Source organism: Odontomachus brunneus, unplaced genomic scaffold, assembly GCF_010583005.1.
Source record: "Odontomachus brunneus isolate Ranch 3 - 2012 unplaced genomic scaffold, Obru_v1 Obru_scaffold_224, whole genome shotgun sequence".
NCBI lineage: Eukaryota > Metazoa > Arthropoda > Insecta > Hymenoptera > Formicidae > Odontomachus > Odontomachus brunneus.
Genome location: NW_022639674.1, coordinates 30,189 through 53,073, shown reverse-complemented (window position 1 = coordinate 53,073; position 22,885 = coordinate 30,189). Strand labels below are relative to the sequence as shown.

General features: G+C 39.2%; 1 protein-coding gene across 9 annotated transcripts in view; it reads right to left on the bottom strand.

Annotated features, from left to right (window-relative positions):
• The window catches only part of LOC116852431 (prolactin-releasing peptide receptor-like), a 74,237-nt gene that overhangs the window by 36,157 nt on the left and 15,195 nt on the right, over nucleotides 1–22,885 (bottom strand). The window contains exon 3 of one of the 9 annotated variants that reach the window (XM_032832794.1): nucleotides 12,799–13,126. The exons of 7 other annotated variants lie outside the window; for them this stretch is intronic. The gene's annotated coding sequence lies outside the window, so the exon portion shown is untranslated. Of the gene's footprint in view, nucleotides 1–12,798; nucleotides 13,127–22,885 lie in introns of those variants that run through there. One more of the 9 variants, XM_032832793.1, reaches the window with a different exon arrangement.

Sequence of the window (22,885 nt, the reverse complement as noted above, 5' to 3'; positions counted from 1 at the left end):
CCTTTAAACGTCCTCTACGAGACTCTCTTATCCGGTGACCCGAGCTTTTCAACTATTGGCTCGCTAATTAATCCCGTCAGCGCGACCGTATATCCTACTATGTTCGATGATACGGCAATTAATTCAGCGAAACGCGAACGACGAAGAGTTTCAAGCGCGCGCGCGCGCGCACACCCGATATGCAAGTTAGGTGGTTGCTAATGTTATTGAGTAAATACGCGCTGAAAGGACGCTCCATCAACACCGATATACTTTCTTTTATCTTGACATGATCCTGCGACGCATGCGAACGCATACGATAAGCGGAACTATAACACTGTCCCTCTGTTCGATTTATAATACTCTGCGCGTGACGCGATACGAGAGATAACACAACAAAGCATATAAACGTGATATTACGAGGAAAATGTTGCGCGGCTTAATCCGGCACGTATCGTATCGTAAGCACGTCGTTCAACACAAATGCCCTTAAAAAATAGCCCATCCACGCAATTTGTCATCGTGGAATACAGGCTGTCCGGATTTAGGCATCCCATCGTATTGTACGCATTGATTGATCTTTTTTTTATATCTCAACAATTACCGCGGCAGTTTGCAGAATGGTATAGGAGATCTTACTATTCGACTTAAACCCTAAATTTTTTGGCGTAAAATTTCAATCGGAAAGCAGAATGATCATCGAGTCACTCGAATTCGAGTGATTGTTCACTCATCTGAATTCTCCTCTTTACTCTGATTCAGATATAACATGTATTGTATTATTATCTCAAACTACCAGAGGTTGCCCGGGTTATGACAAAGTGTCAAGGGGATGAAAACGGATACAGGGAATGGAGTGTCCAGGTTTCATATAGCCTGTATTCTCCACAAAGTCCTGAAGAATAACTATGCAAAATTTGCCCAGATCGGTCAAAGAGTTCAGGAATATATAGGGAGACGGACGTTCTATTTTATATGTATATATAGATAATAACGAGGGATAAAAGGCGGAGGCTTTCCTTCGAACAGATACAAGGTGGGCGACGTAAAGTATCGCGAGTAATTTCCCGGAGAATTGCAAGAGATAGCGGCAAATCCTTTTCTCGCTTTTTATGGTTCATTGGGGCCTTTTACATGACAAATGTAGGACATTGAGTCGACGTTTCTCGGCAAGGATAAATGCGCGGGATCCTTCCATTTTTTAAACGTAAATGGCACGTAAATGTTGGCGAACCTGTGGATAGCTATCTTAAAGAGAAATAATATCTACTTGAGAAATGGCCTTATGCTCTGCATGAGCGAGGAAACATAACGAAAGCGAAGTTCCCCCGACGAAACGTGTATTTTTCGCGTCGCGCGTATAAATAATTGTTTCGTCGATTATTCTCGTCGTGTGCGAAAAGCGAAACGCCTCACCCTCGACATATCGTGGATATATAATAGTTAAGACCTGGGCCGCGCGAATGACTACCGTCTTGTGGGTGTTAGGGACGCGAGGATGTGTAAAATATGACGGCCGGGAGAAAACGCGCGCGTTTTACGACTCCCCCAGACTCGATCGCTTTGATCTTGAAATTGAGTAATCGAGCAACTGGCAGGAATTCCAGCCTGCTAGGTAGGTAGCCTGCGCCAGGCTCCCGCGGCCGAGGTAAATTTCAATTCTCCGCGTTTATTGACAGGCGTGTTCACGCCGTGTTCTTTCTGCCCGAATGCGCATGGCCGCAGCCGCCCCGGCGAGAGAGAAAGAGATTTATATTATATCCACGTTTAGATGGGAATCGCGCGCGAACGGAATCCGATACCGTACGCCGCGATAGGAATCGCAAATAGGAATTGCTCTCCTCCGCAACTGGATGCTGCCAGACATCGCTAGCTAGCTCGATCGATTGATCGGTGGATCACGCAAATCGCACGTAAGATCACGACGGAGACGTAATATTTTACATGGGCGCAAATAACTCGATGCTTTATGCCCGAGGTATTATCTCGTCTTCTCCGTGAGATCATGTCTCCTCGTCTCGAGTGAAATATGTGCCTCATTCTTGCTTTCGTCTCTTCCTCTGACGTTGAGATCTGATTATCAAGAATTCGCGGGCGCGAATTATTTCTCGCTCTCAACATGGGAAATCGTCTAGAATTGTAGTGGCGATGTGTGCTTAGGTCAAATTAGGTCAAATTTAACAAGAGAGCCCTTTGCAAATAACCACATAGATTTTTAGTTATTAATGAAAGAAAATTGTTACATAATTGTACACGGTAATGCACGAATCTTCTTTAATTAATATCTAAAAATCTAGGTAGTCATTTGCAAAATAGTAGAGGATTTTTTGGTTTAGTTTGACCCAATATATAAATATACAACGATAAATGGCACCACAACAGCTCATCTAACATATTGCGCGTAATTATTCACTAATCTTCTTTAATTAATATCTCGAGATTTATGGCGAATATCGCAAAATGATATGGGACTTTTATGTTCATCTCAATCCGTTTTACGTTCACAAAAATTGCGGAGGAGAATCTGCGATACCCTATGTTTATACAGGGTGTCCCGTCACTACCGCATTATTTTTTAAGGGCGGATTCCTGAGGTAATTTGAATAAAAAAATCCTAATGCAAAAATAGCGAGGCTATAATACTTTTCAAATTATAAACAATTAAAGTTGACCAATTATATTGGCTAAAATACGCGCGCTCAGGTACGGTACAACACACAATGGTACAGGTGCGTGCACATGTTGTCCCTTTTCCAAATATTGATACAGAAGTTCCATACATACAACAACATATGTAATAATAATCTGCCCTTTCTATCATTTAAATAAACATATCGCAAATAATAACAGTTTCGTCAAAATGTTATGAATAAAATATCACACAATACATTTATGAGAATCAATAAGCTGTCACATTTGACGTTTCTTTCAGAGATTTACAACTAATTTCATATCTTATGCAAATTCTCACTTATGTGCATGCACCTGTACCACTGTGTGTTGTAGCGTACCTGAGCGCGCGTACTTTAACCAATATAATTGGTCAGCTTTAATTGTTTATAATTTGAAAAGTATTATAACCTCGACATTTTTGCATTAGGATTTTTCTTTAAATTACCTCAGGAATTTATCCTTAAGAGATAATGCAATAGTGGTGAGACACTCTGTATATATATAAATTTATGAAATATTCGAAACAGGTAACATTTATCTGAATGTAGTATATATTTTCGGTGTGTACACAATATTTTTACAACTAATAAGAGTGCATTAATGCTAGACGCATTAACTGGACGGATATCTGCACACAAACTGCATACATTCCTATTGGGGTAAACTGGAGACTCCAATCAATCGTAGAGTCCCGCGCACACGTCTCCGGCCTCTCGGCGAATTACGGATTATCGGATTCGCGGCTAATCGCTCATCCCTATTAATTTCATATCCCATCCAGACTGCGAGCCGCTATTTCGCTATTAACGGCCGCATCGTCGGCGCGTAAGCCGTCCTAAAAGCTGTTGCCGCTCACCGCGTTGTATGTTAATCGAGCGACTTGCCGGCAGGGATATTACACGCGACGTGGACGCGCGTGTACTGCTACCCATAATTTACTGTGCATCAATAAGAGGGTATAGTGAAAACAATGTTGGCGCGATATCGACGTCGCCACCGCCAAAGGCGAGGCCGCGACTGGAAATTGCAAAAATCCGCGTCGTCAACGCGAAACGCGAACATTGCGACCGCGAATGCGTCTGCCGCGAATTTGTTTAATTCGCGAAAATGCGCATTCCTCGTGTGAACACGTGCGAACGCGCTTTACACGTCGTGGACACCCCGCGTTACCTCCAAGCGGAACTGGAAATTATTTATAGTGGTTGGTATCTCGTCACGGGCAACGTCACTTGCACTTGCCTCAAAATAATCACATATATACTAATATCCCACATAGTACACAATGTGTTTAGAAAATATTTTATAGGTAAATATAGATATTAAATATTTGTTGTAAATGTCTAAATGTCCGGGGAATTCAGACATGAAAAAGATTATGAACAATATTCATGAGGTATTTATGGAGAATATTTTTCATAAATAATTGAAACTTGATTAAGTAAAATCATGCCCGTAATTGTTCTAAAAAAAATCACGATTCCTGTAATTACATTCATAAAGTAAATATGTTGTATTGAATTAATTATTAAATTTATATTATATGATAATTTTTTGTCATATATTAATGCAACAATAAATGTAATAAAAGATTCAGATTTGCATTTAGATTTTCATGTTACATGTAACACGACATTGTTTAGAACAAATTTTGATCATTTTTTTCATGTTTATATTTCGTTGTTCTATGTGATAAGTATGAATATAATCTGATCAGTCGTAAGGGACTCGATGTTGTTGAATTTCGTGATTTAATATACTTAAAGTTGCTATAAGGTTTATTAATCTATCGGAGGGAGGTGGATATTCATAATTATCACAACGTGAGGCAATCGATTATGGAACCTTTATAATTCCTCTAGTTACATTTATGAAACAAATATAATATATTGAATTCATTATTAATTTTACATAATGTAAATATTTTACATAATGCGATAGTGTAAATTTCTTGTTGTATTGATGCAGCAACAAATTTATTCATAGTTAAATAACTTTAATTAATAAGTTTAATTTTAATAAGTTTTTAGCTTTAATAAGTTAAAACTTAAACTTTTATATTTTACATGATATAAGGAGACAAATTTTAATCTTTTTTGTATTTCTATTTCGTCATTCTAAGTGTGTGAATCTGATCAGTTCTAAGAGATCAGTTTCTTCAATATTGCTGAATTTCGTGATTCAATATACTTAAAGTTACTGTAAGTTTTACATACTAGTCTACTAGAGCCCAGATAGGCATTCATGATTATCACGATGTGAGACAATCGATGATGGAAATCAGTAAACTGAAAGTAATATTTGTTCTCACAAATCATTTGGGTCATTTGTTATCCCATATCAATGAACCATTTGTTACAGTTACTGTTACATTTTGTTAAATTAGCAAAAATTAGCTTTTCTCTCACAGTGCAGATCTGCTCGATTCGGACAGACAGACAGACCTTTTCGCGAATTCATCGCTCGTTGTCACTTATTAATATCCACGTTGGGTTCACGGTCGATCGGGTAATCTGCGAAAATCAACAGATCGAAGTTAAGAGAGCCTCAGCAGCCTTCCAACTATACGATATCTCATTTATAAAACTTGTATCTTTGTGTCCTTTGTCCGCGTTTATCGCTGACATAATTCCGTTGGAGTTTGCTCCACCAAGCGTGAGAGACTCGTTATCAACGCCTAATTCAAGAAAAACACGGGCGTCTTAATCCGATTTGCGTCGCGCCTCGTTTCGATCCGCGTTCATGCATCCGTGACCTTCTCCAGAGCCTTCGCGGAGAGGAATCTCCGGCGATCTGGAGTGATTTAGCGTTACGCTACATATTGAGACGCATAGATCACTGCCGTGATATCTTTTATTCGCGATTTCTCCCCCTCCCCCCTCTCTTGCTCTCTTACTTTCTGTACTTTTCGCATTTGCGACAGCGCGGATTGGCTGCGGAGGTATCGTTCCGACACGATTTATGCTTCCTCGTCATGGATCGCCGTAGCGAGGTGCAGCTTCCGATAAGCGACGGTAACGATTTATTTACGACTCGGTCGGCCGCAAGTTCCATTCCGGCGTACCAGCCGTCGGTTGACGTGGAAATGTTGAGCGTTAGTCGCGGGATTTATGACGACGTCGCGCAAGAGTCGCGCTACTATCTGGCCGGCGCTCTGAGCGGATTATATGTGACGATCGATAGACCGCCAAGGAGGACCGAAAGGACCCCGTGAACGTAGTCCGATAGGTCGATAGTACGTAAACTTTACCACGACTTTAAGTACGTTAAATCACGACATTCAGCAACGTCAGGTCTTTTACGACTGATCAGATTCTCATACTTATCACGTAGAATGACGAAATAGAAACACGAGGAAAAGTGATCAAGATTTGTTCCAAACAATATATCATGGAAAATATGAAAATTTTAGTAAATTTGTTGCTGCATCAATACAAAAAATTGTATAATATAAAAATATTTAATGATTAATTCATTACAATATATTTACTTTATAAATGTAATTAAAAGATTAAAAAATTAAGGTGTTAAAAAATGTAATTAAAAGAATTGTAAAGTTCCTATCATCGATTGCTTCATGTCGCGATAATCATGAATGTCTATTTGGATACACTCAAGATGGCAGATTATATATCGCTGAATGCGAGCCGCCTCTTGATCAGGGTTTATTTTCGCCGTTTCTATTTGCGCCATGGTAACAATTTTATCGTGGCTCGATGATCTGTTTGAAATTAGTCTCAAATGTGCTGAAACTACGACATAGGATTATGTCGCAACGATAGATATATGGGTGATGCGAAGGAATTCATAATTGTGACAAAAACTTCGGGACTAATCAGATGTATTCACGCGGTTATTCACGAACGTTATTAAATTAGCTAATTAAAACAAAGTCGCAATTGACGAACGCCGCGGCTCACAATTATTCGTCAAGTTTCCAACAATCTGGCTCTTTTCGTCGTATCATAGTCGAGTTCTGCGGTTCTGAATTCGAGGCTAATTCGAGGCCGTCGGCGAAACTACGTGCTATGGTAATAATTTTCTCGCGGCTCAATGGTCTACCTAAAATTAATTTCAAACTTGCTGAAACCCCCTAGAAACGTCATAGTCGTGGTATTGTGCGAATACAATGGGCGCGCGAAGGTGGCACAATTCATAATTGTGACAAAAATGTCGGGACTAATCAAACGTATCGCATGATTACTCACGAACATTGTTACGAGGCTAATTGAAGCAATGTTGCAATTAACTCGCACACATACGCGGCTCTCAATAATTATTCGTTAAATTGCCAACGGCTAGGCTCTTCTTTTTCTCGTATCGCAGTCGAACGCAAAGTAAATTTGCCGTCGACGAGTTGGCCCAGTTTCCGGCGAGCTCATTCACTCCGCATCTGGCTGCTCGGTTAAAATCTGATCACGACACACGGAAGAGATTAATAGAGAATTTTAATGGCGCTCGTAAAATTCATAAAGACAAGCCGAGCTGAGTTATACGAGTTTAACAGCGACGAAGTACCAGCTTTGCATGAAATTCTCTCCCTCCCTTCTCTCTCTCTCTCTCTCTCTCTCTCTCTCTCTCTCTCTCTATGCGTTAGAGAAATCATCCTTTGGGAAACTTGCCGCGCTCTGTTTCGCTCTCTCCGTTTCGCTCCCCCTCGCTCCTCCTCGACATGTGGAAATCGATTGATATTTACGAGAGGGAGCTCAGAACCGCGCGATGCAGTTTCCGGCCGCCTTACGGCGTCACAAATTCGCCCGACGCCTCGCGTGCGCGCGAGCGAGCGAACGAGCGAGGTCTCTTCTGAATAATGTATAATGGCCCGATCGATGTTAACGCTACACGGGCCAGCTGCTTCTAGAGGAGAACGCGGCGCCGGATCATAATCTACGATAGAACGTAGTCTGTGCCGGTATCGCTCGGTTATACCCGGTAGACGCAAGCACATCCGAGCCGGCCCGATAAATATTTCGCGAGCCCGTCGATGGGAATATTTGAATTTCTAGGCTCAAACACGCGTTGTTAATCGCATCGCGTGCGCTCGTGCGGGCGCTTGATGAGGATTTTCAATTCGTCCGCTGAACGCTGCAAATCGCGGTAAATAGTTAACGTACGCGCGCATACGCCGCGCGATTTTTCACCATTCGCCCGAAGTACCAGCCTCGCACGTCCTCATCGCGACGGACGCGCCGTCAGTCATCGGAATGGACGCGGCGGCTAATTGCGAGCTATTTTCTTGCGGCGATCGTGCCGAGCGATACGGTCGGTTCTCTTTAATTTGCGACCATTGTCCGGCATTCACGTACCGACCAAGTCGCACCTGATTTAGTATTGCGTTATCAGTCGCGATATCGCGAATTGAATAATTCCGCCGCCGCGTATCTCCTCGCAACAGCCGGTAGCCCGACTGCGTGCGTACGCATGGTAATGCAAATTGCTTTATAGGTCGACAGTAACAGACTTTACTTCGGCATGAACACGTTGACGCCGCGGGTGATGTTATATTGGCGGGGCCGCACAACGGAATATTCAAAGGACGAATTAATCGGTGCGCTCTTTCGAAAGTAGAATCGGTGGATTTTTCACTGGAATGTGTCGCGCGCTTGTAACAAAGGTTGTTCTGAAATAATGTTAGTATATATTCTGTATAATGTTAGTATATACTCGTATACATAGTTGCATAGTCGCCTCAACTAAAAGAATATTGCTGTTGTCTCTCTGTTGCGGTCTGCAGAACAAATACTATGATTGAGAGATCCGTAAAGTTTGATTGCACCTGACAGCGCTGAGAATACTTCACTGAGAAAAAAATTTATTAATTTCAAAAAACGTTTGTTTGGATAGTACTGTGAAGATATTTGTTTAAATTAAGTAATTATTTTCTAAAATTAAATAAAAAAAATTTTAAATATAAATTAGTTTCTTTAATTTTAGAAAATAATTACTTAATTTAAATAAATATCTTCACAGTACTATCCAAACAAACGTTTTTTGAAATTTAGTAAATTTTTTTCTCAGTCTATTCAAACACATAGGCAGTAAAAAAGTAATGTATCACTTCCAGAGTACTATGGATACTACACTGAGAGAAAAATTATATTAAAATCAACAAATATTTCCTTGATGGGTGCCATTAACAATTTTACTTGAATCTACATTTTCTTTATTTAAACCAAATATTGTTTATTTAAATCAGGTAAATAATATTTGATTTAAATAAAGAGAATGTAGATTTAAGTAAATATATTAATGTCATCCAGCAAGGAAATATTTGTTGATTTTAATATAATTTTTCTCCCAGTGTACAACCATCTTATATATATAAACGAAAAATAACATTAATATTTTGTTATGGCAATCATACTTAAGCAAGAGATATTCTTAGTATTTTCTCCGTGAACTCGTATAGTGAATTTTTGTGTCACAGATTTAAAATCTTACCTTCACACTGAGAAAAAGAAGCAGCTGGATCAATAAAATCAGCGATCACTGAATCAACCAGTATATATATCGTAGCAACGATGTAACTCGTTTAATTAAACGTATACTTGGACGAATTTTATTCGTTTAAGCAAAGTGTTAACTCAACGACTTTTTTTCTTAGTGCAAAAGTCAAGATCTGTGAAATATTGAACGAAACAGTAAAGTGGGATTGCTTTCACTGAAAATTAGTGAATATTCATCGGTGAAACACTCCTATCACTGATTCAATCAGGAACAATATTACACTGAGAAAGAAATGCTTGGGAATTCATTTGCGGGATATAAAGTTTACTCACCGAAATAAACGACTTATTCCACAGAATCCTTATATCCCATAAGTAAATTTTCGAATATTTTTTCCCAACGTGCTAATTTACTTTAAGAGAGTATACACGCGGTCTTTCTTAATCAGTGTTGGGCATTAATCGAAGAAAATCTGTTTTTCTAAAATAATTGGTAAACCACTGATCAACTGTAAGCGAATCAATTAATCGCATACATATAATCACGAATCGATAGATAAAATTTATTATTAATTAGCGTGTAATTAATCACATTAAAGATTGATCTGATCAATTGTCATATACGCAATCGAATTTCACTTAGCCGACTGATAAAATTAATTATTAAACACTGTACAATTCCAAACACATCAAAGTTTGATCAACAATGAATTTCACTAATTGATGAAATTATTTGCGATTTTCCATATGACGATTGATTAAGTCTGGTCATTGATTTGCCGATTGTTTTAGTCAAAGAAAATTTTCATCAATTAACCTTTTCGTATCTCTGGCTTTTTCAGACAAAATATGTTTCACATTGAGATGATTATTGTGACGGCTCAGTACCGAGTCGTCACGAACCCGTCCGACCGAACATCAGTCGGACGGGAAACCGGCGCTTAGGCGCTATCTAAATCTACCACCACTTCGCGCGACGGAGCGTTTCCGCGCCGCACCGCATCCCGACTCTCAATCGTGAGGGTATATTACGCGACACCGCGCGAACGAAGTGAGATTCCGCCGAGATAGTCAATCCGCTTCCAGTCCGACCAGACCGAAGCTCGCGAGACTTCTCGCCTCCGAAGACGAGCCTCCTCGTCGCTATCCGCGAGCCTACTCGCCTCTAAACCGTCAACGAGAATACTCGTTGCCAGCCCAGACTTCCACGAGCATTCTCGTACCTTCTTCGCCAGCGAGCATACTCGCCGACGAAGATCCTCGCGAGCCTTCTCGCATCTATTTCACGAAACGAGACTTCTCGTTCTATCCTCTGTCTTTGCGAGACTGCTCGCAGCATCCGCGAAAAGCCTTACCAACGAGACTACTCATCCTCACGCAGACCGCGTTGCTATCTAATCCAAACTAGAGGACAAATATCGCAACCGAACCAGTTGTATCGCGCGCCGCTAAAAATACGAATACGTTCGCGACGATTTCTAAGGATCCTCCATAGGATAGGGGTGCGGACTGCCGCGTCTCCACCAGGACTTCCTGGTTCCTACGCAGCGATCTCACGAGTTGCGCCAAAACCACCCGCGAGTTCTAAAACGCCGCGAACAATTAGTAAAACCCGCTGTAAAACATCTTACCATTCGGGACTACGTCCCTCGCAGATCTTTTGTTATTTCGTTCCAAACCATATTATTTTGTTGTTTCGTTCCAAAACTATATTTTTGTGTTCTTAAGAATATTAATAAATATTATATATTTACTTAGGCCCAAAAGCTTATTTATTCCTATGCGAACCCGACCTCCGGCGAGCATAAATCCGTGGAAATTCCTGAGCGACGGGCTACCGTCGCATTATAAAAGTTTTTAAGAATGCTGATTCCAAATTTACTATCAAAATTTAAATTTAAAATGGCAGACTCGAAATGGCGGCCGTGAAAAACTTAAATATTGATATATTTAAAATATGAAATTGAATTAGGTTTTTTCTGACCACCAATTATAAATAGAATGTAAAAAATTTATACTTGAGATAATAAAAATCTCAGATAGTATAATTCTCAGATAATAATATTCTCGATTGAAATGCTGAACTTACTAGAATTCAGAACGTATTTTGGATGAATTTGACGCGACGTGATGAACTTATGATAGATTTGCGGGTGCACAAGCTTATGAAATACTTGAAACAAGTGACACTCATTGAAACATGCAGTATGCAGTATGCATTTTTATGCGTGCATGACACGAAACTTGTGATGTGGATTTTCCGCGGAAGCACCTGCATTTCGCACGATCTAGCGAAGTCACACGCTGTCTTCCTGCCTCTCTACTTCTCTTTCTTTTTATTTTTTTTCTTCCATTTCACCATAAGTCTCCATCTAATATTTATCGGCGTGTCAAAAGCCGATAATGATACGTCGAAAACTGAAAGCGCCGTCCATTACGACGTCCCGATGCGTCGCGATGCCGCTGTCATAATCAAAATTCCAGCCAGCTAACCGGGTATGTCAAATTGGCCGGGAGAAAGGGTCGGACGGGGATAACACGAACAACTGCTCCCTGAAGAGCCCAATGAAAACGTGATCCGTAGCTTAAATGCTCTTTTATTCTTGCATGCGCCAGCCGAATTCATTCTAAGCGAGACGCTCGCGCTCCCGTTTGCCGGATTTTTCTCTTTTTTTTTTTTATTACTTGTGTTTCTTTTTTATTTTCCGTTTAAAGCACGCGGCTTGTGTAAAGCATAAAACGCGCACGGCTGCTCTATTTCCCGCATTGGCGTGTTTTTCCGACCCCGTTCGTCGGCTATCGATCGCATTTACATGGAATCGGCGCGCCAGATTCGTCACATGAACACGCGATTCGCGATGGGCGAAAAGTTTGACAGCAGATTGATATCATATCTTGCGTCGGTCGCGCGTGCGCGATCGGGCGGCCCGTTGTCGCCATTTGTGTCACTGATTTGAGCGACGGAATTTTCGGGCGAGACTTTTATCGGCGAATTTCGGTGTAGTCATAGCCGCTGCAGCGCACTGGCGTGTGTCGAACGCGCATTTTGTTGGCGCCATGCGTCGCCCGATGCGTGCGCGCCGATGCGCTCTCTCTCTCCCTCTCTCTCTTTCTCTCTCTCTCTCTCTCTCTCTCTCTCTCTCTTTCTCTCTCTCTCTTTTTCTCTCGGAGAAAACTCGCGTCGTATTAATATGTCCGAGTTCACGAACGGCTGTGCGATCAGCTGTGTGTCGGCTATCGTTACAGTTTGGCGAAACGTCGCGTTCGACATTACTGTCGCGTCGTGACGACGACGGCGATGACGGCGACGACGATGATGAGGAAACGCGCTTGTGCATAATTGAAAATCCCCGGGCCGCGCCATTCTCGCGCTTTGTGTACTGTGCCGATGAGACGCATCGCGCAAATGTCAGACTAAATGACGAAAGATCGCGCAAAGATAAGAAAGAGAAAAAGAACGGTTAATCTCACGAAAATTATCCTCCTCGATGCCAACCTTATTTTTCTCTTGTTTCCGCAAGATAGTAGTAGCAGAAAAATGTCGTTCTACTGAGAAAAGTTGAGAAAAGCCATTACTTCAATTAATTTTTCTTCTTTTCTTTTAAATAATGCTTATCTTTGAGGTGACCAGAGATTTCCCATTTCCTCCCAAAGTCGGGATATTTCATAAATATGTCGAGTGGAGGTATGGCAGTAAAAAATCACTGAAAATTATATATATGCATATATACATATATATGTAGGAAATGATAATTTATTTACAGATAGATGAAACAATAATTTATTTACAGATAGATCAAAAATAATTAACAACAATAAAGACATATTGCCTACAGTAAAGATAGAAACTATTGCTAAGATAAAACTGTTGTTATTCTTATTTGAGACGAAGTAGAAGAAGCAAAGCTACTGTTGTCAGAGCTGTAAATTTTTTTAAGAAAGTCCTTCTTTGCCAGAAGCGTTCTTCTACATCGGAATAAACTAGGACAGTTTGGCCGAATCCAAGACAAATTGGCGTCGTTCCAAAAAATCTGGGAAAAAGAGTAAAAAATTGACTGTGAGAAAAAAATTGGACATCTTGTCGCCCCTTAATATCTTCAACAAAGAATACTTTCTTGATAATACTTTTAAAATATAACAATGAGAAAAATTTTAGAAAAGCTCATTTTTATTATGCACTTGAAAGAAGAATTTATTCTCTTTACAAAAATATTGTAAAACTTTATCAATGAAAAAGTTGATTCTATATAGTAAAATTATAAATAAAATTTATAATTCCAATTTGACATTCCTAATTGAAATGCTAAATTCTGTAGGATTCATAACATATTTTGAATAGGTTTCATATTTATAATAAATTCACTTTCCCTCTCTCTTCTTCTCTTATAATAGATACTTCCGGATAAACTTATGAAATACCTGAAGCAAGTAACATTCACTTGAATACAGTATAGATTTTTCGGTGTAGTAAATACACTGCACTCAGAGAAAAACATGGTAATGGCTATACGATTAACAAGTAATCACTTTTCTTTCCTACCTTCCTATCTGAAAAATATTTTATGTTTGTACAAGCAAATATGTTATTAACGAGCGTGTGAAGATACATTTTATTTCTCAGATATCTCTTCTCTCAGTGCATTCGATGCAATTGGTGATACAGCGATTCCCGAAAGCTTGGCCAAAGACCTTTCCCCCTCCTTTCCACATCCATGCTTCGCGTTCACCGTTGTCCGCGAGTGATTCTCCGATGAAAGGGATATCACATTCGCTGCGGCGGCTCTGTCGCGGAGATCTCGTATCGAATCCGGGTTTTTGTTCGAACCAGTATGAACCAAATAGTCGATTGCGTGTAACCACACGCAGCGATTTCGGCGTTCTCTCCGATACTTGTGGCGGAATCATCGCGATGCGGTCGCGTTTCCGGTCCGCGCGCTCGACCCATTGATCAACGTGAATCCGCATCGACGCGCATCGCGACGAAGCGCGAAATACACCGATACCAGAGATCGGAACAATCTAGACGCGCGACATGTGCACGTGTGCGTGCATGTGTTTGCACGCAGGCGCAAGTTACAAATCCAAACAAAACACAATGACACAATCGAGAATCAGACACTCAATTCCATGGCATGGAGTGTAAATTATTTGTTTAGCGATTAGAATGATGCGCGGGGCCATTATGCTACACATTACACAGAATTACCATCTCGCGGAGGATCGATCGGAATTGTGATCATGGGACAGAGAGCTATCCGAACGCAGGAGAGCAGTGCTCGGGAAATTCCGCTCCACTCCCCTTCCCCTCCCCCACATCACCTTCCCCTCCGGGGGCGCCCGCCGATGTGACTTCATTCGCTGGCGCGTCCATTTCGCGTTTCCCGAGGAAACTTCGCTCACACGGCAGCGAGGTGGAAAATTGCTCGCGAATGCAACGTCGGTTCGCGCGAGCTCGTTTTTCCACGTCATTGCGATCGCGTCGAGTGGAAGTATTCTCGAGGGACATCGCGAGCGATAAAACTCGCAGGATGAGAGAAAGAGAGAGTAGGGAGAGAGGGAGGGGAGGAAGGAAGTAAAGTAGCGCGAGGGAGCGAAATATAATCCATAATGAGTCGGAACTCGCATCGACGGCCTTTTCGCCGCTCCGTTTTAACGCGTCGTAATTGAATGTTTCCATCGCAAAGAAGAATTTCTATTTCTGCGCATCGCGCGCAAATTTGATTGTAATAAGGCTCGATGAGAGGAGCCATTAATCAGAGTGACTTCATCAGCTCCGCGGGACACCTCATTACACCCGCTAGAGCGCCACAGGCAATCAGGGTAATTGTGTAACGGTGAATTAAGCGCCGCGATATCGCAATATTTTTAACTAACGAGCTTTCACCTCGTTACAAAACCATTATCCGCTCCGTCGTATTATTGTGAAATAATCGCGCGATTCGGCGTATCGTAGAACCGTGATTACGTCGGGCACGGTCGTTTCAATCGTGGAAACGTATCGAAATTACATCAGTCCGACCCGAGCTCTCATCACACCCGCGTGTGAATTTACCACACGCTTTTCACCTTCAAATCGTGACATGAACCTTATTTGCGCGAAACCCTGTCAATATTATCACATACAGAATTTAGAATTAACTTAATCCACGTTAAAAATTGTATAAGCAGAAACTGATTCAATTCAACGAATCAAGTCAAATTTAATTAACTCACTAAAATTAAACATTAAACATGCAAATCAATATATATTTATTTGCATAATTAATTACTTTTTAATCGTAGATTAAATTTACGTGGATTATTTATTAAATAAATTTATAGAAGATGAAGATGTAGAATGGAAGATGTAGTCTTTTATAAAAAGAGAAATACCAATTATTTTATGTGCTCAGGATTTCATATGAGAAAAAAACACGGCCGTTCAAAGAGACAAAAAAGATTCTTTTATCATATCTACTTTTCTTCTTTTCTTCTTATTTTACATCGTCAACAGCTCGCAATGATTTAAGTGTTGATGAATTATTTTAACCTATAGATAAGAAAAGTTATGTACACGCACACACGAGCCGCTCTCCATGGCAATGCCACCGGTAAGATTAGACTCTCTTGAGATAAGAGATCCGATCGATACCGCGCAAGCACAACCCTTATGCTTTCAATGCAGCTCTGGTATTTCGGCTGGAGCACATCGGAACCAACTACGAGCATCATCGATCCTTTCGGAAGATCGACATATAGGTGATATATAGGTTCGCGTACCGAGTACCGGCGCCAACGTCGGAGTCGTGCTCGCAGTAGTTTTGACCTCGTGAACTGTTGGTAATAATTAATTGCCCCAAGATGTAGTCCGCGTACTTATTAGCAAATCGTCGCAACGATATCAGATTCATTAATCACCCGCAGGAGTTACGCGCAAGAATTCATCTCGCGTGTCGGATGCATTATATTGCGACAAAACAGCCGACATAATAATAACAGAGGTAGACAATAAATAGTTAATCAGCTAAAGGTTGAAAAGTTAAAAAGTTAACTTAAGTTAACTTTCAACTTAATTTAATTAATTTCAAATGAGTCAGCTTTTAACTTAATTTATTTCTTTTAAAATATACACATTAACTCTTTAACTTATTAACTTCCCTTATCTAAAAGATTAAAATAATTCATCAATATTTTGATCATTGCGAGTTATAGTTGAGTAAAATAAGGAAAGAGAAAATAATGATAGAAGAATCTGCTTTGTCTCTCTGAGCTAATGTTCTTTTCTTGTATGGAATCCTTAACGCAAAAAAATCGGTATTTTCTTATAAAATAATTTTTTTATAAAAGACAAATAATTCTTTATAAAATAATCTATTTTATAAAAAACAAATAATTCACGTGAATTTAATCTACGATTAAAAAGTTAATTGTGCAAGTAAATATATATATTGATTTGTATAATTAACGTTTGACTTTTTAATAAATTAATTTAAATAAGTTAATAAGTTAATTCAAACTTAATTAATTTTAATAAGTTAATTTAAATTTAATTTAGTTCAAAAAAGGTTAACTTACATAACCCTGAATAATAATCCATAATATAATAGCCAAAAAATATCATAATAATACGACATAATAATACGAGAAATGTCATAAAATAATGTGATATGATAATATCGGATATAATATAAAAAACTAAATAAAATCAATATTAAAACGGATATTGATTTTCGTGGAAAGAAAAGAACCCGAAGGGACGATACAAGGCGCGCCAGAATAAAATTTTACATAATATCATCGAGGGGACCTTGTATTATACGATAAATCGAAGCGACGCGCAGACACGCGCTAGAAGTTAATTGAATTGATACTTCCGCTAATATAATCAACGGGACCTGTTTTTCGTGTCACATGGATATCGCCCGGAGAGTTATTAACTGCAAGAGTTCTCCCTATTATGCTAATCTTATTCGAGAACAGCTGCTCTCCTCGAGGAGCTTTTTGAAAATTTCTCACTCTGGGAATCCCAACACAAATCTGGTTATTACAAGCGGGCAAGTAAACTACGTTAAAGCCAAGGATAAAAAACATTTACGTTTCTTCTTGAGACCCATGTTCCAATATTGAAGTTCCCTCGAGCAGCCGCTTCGTATTTTTGTCGCATAATACCAAATCAGAGGCTACTCGCACGAGGAAGTTAAAGTAATGTAATAACAAAACAATACATATATATACAAAATGGGGCGACAAGATCCGTAAATTATCTCTTTGTCAGCCATTTCGCAGGCAATCATGTCCCCGTTCATACTCGCGACGCCATCTGGCATCCAGTGGTAACACAATTAATACAATCCGACGTGATCCAAGTGGATCAGGTCAGACCGAAGTCAGACATCGTCGAAGTCGATCCCTTATTTTATTTCGCCCCGAAACGGCAACTTTATCCTCGGCGAAGCCTTTCTCAAGGGGTTTGACCGAGGGTGGTCGGCCGTGAAACTCTCGCGGAACTCAATTTAACTTAAAGGTCCGTTGACAAATCCTTCGGTCGAAGTGGTTCCCTCTTTCTTTCTCTCCCTCTCTTTCTCTTTCTCTCTCTCTTTCTTGCCCTCTCTCTGTCTCTCTATATCTCTTCTCTCTTTCGGAAGTCACAGCGACCCAATTTCAAAAGCTCGGCGAGGCGAAATAGCTTTATATCTTCGCGAGTTGGTCGGCCATAAGGAAATTAACAGCGGCGCTCCGGCTAAGCGGTGAATTCGCGGTTCCGGTGCGCGTCGCGTCGCGGCGAAGTCGTGCGCGCGAGAGCGAGAGAGAAGGAGAGGTGCTCGACCACCGTCGACACAAACTACTTGGCGCGTCGGACCACGTACGATTCAAGGCCGGTCATTGTCCGAGAATCCAACAACGCTAAGCTTAATCCTTGCCCGGAGACGTGCCGATGATCCCGAAACGACGGCAGGAACCGTAATGGCGGCATCTTGCAGAGGGCACGCGCGTATATTTTTGTAATATTTTCCCTTCATATCTCTTCATACCGCGAGGAAAGAAGTATCATTCCTTAATATGAAAGGAATATTATGGCAAGTGTGCTCAGTACTTTTGTCGTTGCCTCTAATAAATAATACGCGTATTTATATGACTCGTCCGTAATAAAATGAAAATTGTTTGCGAAAAAAAAAGCAATAGATTCATTTAAACTTGAAGTAACCGCACAACAAGCGCGCATGTGGCGGCGTTTCGAATACCGTTCGCGCACTCTCTAAATTCGAGTGAAATTTTACTCGAGAAGTGAAGTTACCAAAATTCGAGTGATTTTTCACTCATATAGAATGAATTCTCTACTTTGAATAACTAAGTAAATATGCTTACTCGAAATTGAAGAGTGGATCTGATATATTTCACTTTCACAGGGACATATTCACTTTAATGATTGACACATCTACTCACATCGAATCAGAATCTATTTTGAGCTTGAGTGAAAACATTCGCTCTTGCAATTTTAAGCAATAGTGTATTCATTATCGCCTCAAGTGACAATACTGTCACTTTTCACTTGTGTTGAGTGAGATTCCATCTCAAGAAGCTTAGAGTACTCTCTCTAATTTTTTAGAGTGAAATTTCACTCAAAAAGTGAAGTGATCACAGAGTCACTCGAATTCGAGTGAGTTTTCACTCGTACAGGATAAATTTTCCACTGAATCACTGAATAAATAAATAAATAAATAAATATTATATGTTCACTCGAAATTGAAGAGTGAATCTGATGTAATCCTATGAAAGTGAAGTATAACGCCTCAGATCCACTCTTCAACTTCGAATGAACATATTTATTTATATATATTCACATATTTATTCACAGAAACATATTCTAATCGATTGAGACATTTGCTTATATGAAATCAGAGTTCATACTAAGTTTGAGTAAAACATTCACTCTTGCGATCTCGAGCGGTAGTATTTTCATTATCACTTTCATTGAAAATACCATTACTTTTCATTCGTTTTAAGCGAGATTCCACCCCGAGAAATGTAAAGAGCAACATCATGCCAAATCGTGCCATATTTTCTCCTCCTGCGAACAATCTCGCGATTGCGGCTAATGGCAAACGGCGTGATTAAGGTACATCAATCACGAAAAAATTAAGGAACTACGATCCATCATTTCCAGTGGTCGTGAAAGACCCGCCTACGTCATCATCGAAGATCTGTGCGAGCGAACGGGCCTCGCTGAAACTCGCGGCTGGATCATTTAAGAACCGAACGGGACGAAGCACAAAAAAATCCTCGCAAATACTCGTTTGATCTCCTTCCTTTTACCGAATACGGTAGCATCGACGATATACGAACATCACTGGTTACATTGACGAGACTAGATCTTTGCATCTCATTCGAAATTGATTCCTGTCTGTACACAGCTGTGTTTGCAGTATCGCACTATTTTCCAAGCGAAATACTCTCGAGAGTGACCGTAAAAGAGGATTGAGCGAGTAAAAAGAAAAAAAAAGTGCTCTTTCGCGGCAAACCGAAATGCGGACAGCCGCTTCGTTCATTCGTTCGTTCGTCCGTTCGCTCGATGAGACAACGGAAATGGGCCTGAAAGAGGAAGAACGGCGGAAAGTGGAAACAGCGGAAAGTAAAATACACCACTGGCCGCGACGTGTGCCGGAAAAGCTTTTACGATTCCGTCGCACGAGATATGCTCGAACAACAGGAACAAATCAGCGTACAACACAATACCATTAAAGTAAATCGAGACGAATCGGATCACAAGGCGAATCAGATCAAAATAAATTTTGAGATTGTGTCGAAGTTTTTTTATTTAAACGAGCTGTTTTGTGAGTCGCCGTTGCCTCTAACACAAATGATAATAATAATTCTCTTTAACAATAAGAATAACATAAGAAAAAAAGAATAATAAGAAATAAAAGAAAAAATAATATAAGAATAATATAAGAAAAAAAATAATAAGAAGAAAAGAATGATATAAGAAAAAATTATAAAATAATAGAACTGTAATAATAATTCTCTCTAACAAATAAAAATAAGAGCTGCCTTGAAACAAATGAATTGTTTCAAGGCAGCTTTTATTTTTATTTGCCAGAGAGAATTATTATTACAGTTCTATTATTATATAAAATAAAAACCGATAACTATCTCAAAATTTATTTTGGTTCGATTCGCCTCGATTTGCCAAGCGCGTGATGCACGCTATGTGCATGACGAGTAATTCATCCTATTTTATAATTAAATATCGCAACGATTGTTGTGCAATTGACTCTCAATCAGCCAATTTCGGGATATCGACTTTAAAAATTCGGGACACAAGCAAGAAAAGCAGGACTTTTTTATTGTGATCTATATAAGATTACAAAATATCCTGTAATATTAACATATTTATGTGCATGTCCTTTTTCGGTTATTATATTATTTTTTAGTTATTATATTATATACTTAGTTATTATATATCGCTTATTATATATTAATACATATTCAAGTATATTTGGACATAATTTTTAAAATAGGATACACTTGCAAGAAATTTCATTCTAGCTACACTGAGGGAAAAATTACCTTAAAATCAACAAATATTTCTTTGATGGATGGGAACCAAATATTGTTTATTTAAATCAGATAAACAATATTTGATTTAAATAAAGAGAATTTAGATTTAAGTAAATATGTATTAATGGTACCCATCAAAAAAATATTTATTGATTTTAAGGTAATTTTTCCCTCAATGTAGTAACACACCGCTTAATTTTATTCAGTTATGATAAAGAATATTAATACAAAATGAGAGGCTCGAAAATTTACTTTGTTTTTATTAAATAAATTTTTGTTCTATTTCTCAACTGTCATATTATTCTTATTTTTATGGAATTCAGGAAAAAATATTTATGTTATAAAAGAACCACTTCGCGATTTTGTATACTCATTATTCCTCTCACAATGAATACTAAAAGAAGCATATGGACGACATACTCCTGAGGTCATATAGTCCCCGTTTCTTCTATTTTTAGGACGCCTCTGTAGAGAACCGAAAATCATAATGTCCCGCAAAACTCTCGGGACAGTTAGTCAGTCTAATTGCGCTACTATTGCGTTTTTCGACGGCAAAGGCTCTGACGCGATGATTAATTCACGGCGCGAGCGAACACGTTTGTAATTACTCTTTATTGATCATTCGATTATCGTTGATGCTAGTTTATCGGGCGCATCCGAAGAATAATTACAACCGAAGAATAATTATACCATTCTCGATCACGCGCTAGATAAAAATTAAACGGCTTGTGTCGGCGAGAAATGCCGTGCCGTCCTCTTTTCGAAGGCATCGATAAACTCCCGCTTTTAATTCGTATCAACGCGATCGGCGTAATAACGCCGCAGCGATGAATAATGCTCTGTTATCGCGCTGATATATCCGTGGTACTGATCCTTGTATGCGCAATGATGTGCAGCGCGTCGAAAGTGAGAAGCAGGAGAGGCGGAGTGAATTTAATTGGCTAGCGGGCTCGATCGCGCAATTAAAAATGCAAAGCATCGCGATTCACGTGATACGCAAATCGAAAACGCTCGTCGGTAAAATTTAATATTAAAATATACGTTGCACGTGCGTCGGCTCCAACGCAGTCGTGTTGACTGCGTTGGAACAACGCAACGGGTATTGCGAAAGCTCATTTTCCCAAATGTTGGCGCAAACAAATATCTCGCGTTGCATCGTTCACACGACTGTCGCTTTCCCGGATACATACATACAGAAAAGAGGGACATTTTTGCCTAGAAAATATCCTTTATTTTTGACATGCAAATCTTTCGAAAACGAAATTACATAACGTTCAATGAAGAGATAAGTTATTTGCATCGTTACCTTTTATATGATTCAACAAAGAGAAAAATATTTTCTTATTATTCGAACATAATTTTTATGAAAGAAAAGTATAAAATGTTGCACTGAGAATATAATTTTTTTTCAATGTCAAAAGAAGTTTTTATCGTCATCAAAATAATTATATTTATCTTTTTTGAGACTATTATAATATGATCAAATAAAATTATAACATTAATAAAATTATAACATTATTAAAATAAAATTCAAGACTTGAAAATTCTTCTAAAAAAATTATATGTCGTTGCTTATACATGAAGCAATGATTGTTAATTTGTGTATATATTATTTCAAATGGATACTAATATTTTTTCTGTGTATCTAATCTGGAATTTATTCAACAATTCTCATTGGTTTGCTCCTTAAATACGGATATTTAAACTTTCCACATAGAATACATGTCTATATTCAATATTTTTATATACAGGGTGAATCAATATAGCTATTGTCCGCGTGCGAACGGCGCAGACTATTGTCGCCTTGAATATCTTCAAAATAAAAAACAAAAGTGACCTTAGAACTCTTTGAGCCACTCCTCCCAGAAAGAAACTAGAGTGACTACTATAAGGAGTTTTTGTTCTAAGTCGAAAAATATTTTTCGAACAAGAAAATATACGTTTTCGCAAAACCTTAAGAAAATCTTAACTTTTCATGAAAGCAATTGCTTATTCTATTTAGATAAGAAAATTTAGATTTAAGTCAATATGTTCTTAGTACCCATCAAATAAATATTCACTATTTTTTAGATATTTTTTTCTCTCAGCCTTAACGATAACAGCGTGAGAGATCAGAGAATTTCTTGAAAATCGGAAACCGCAACAGAGTTCCAGTTTACCAACTCGAGTTTGGCGATTTCGCTAATTCCTGTTTGAACGATTTAATGGCATCGGACGCGTGTCGCTGTCAAAATCGTTGTACATCCATGAAG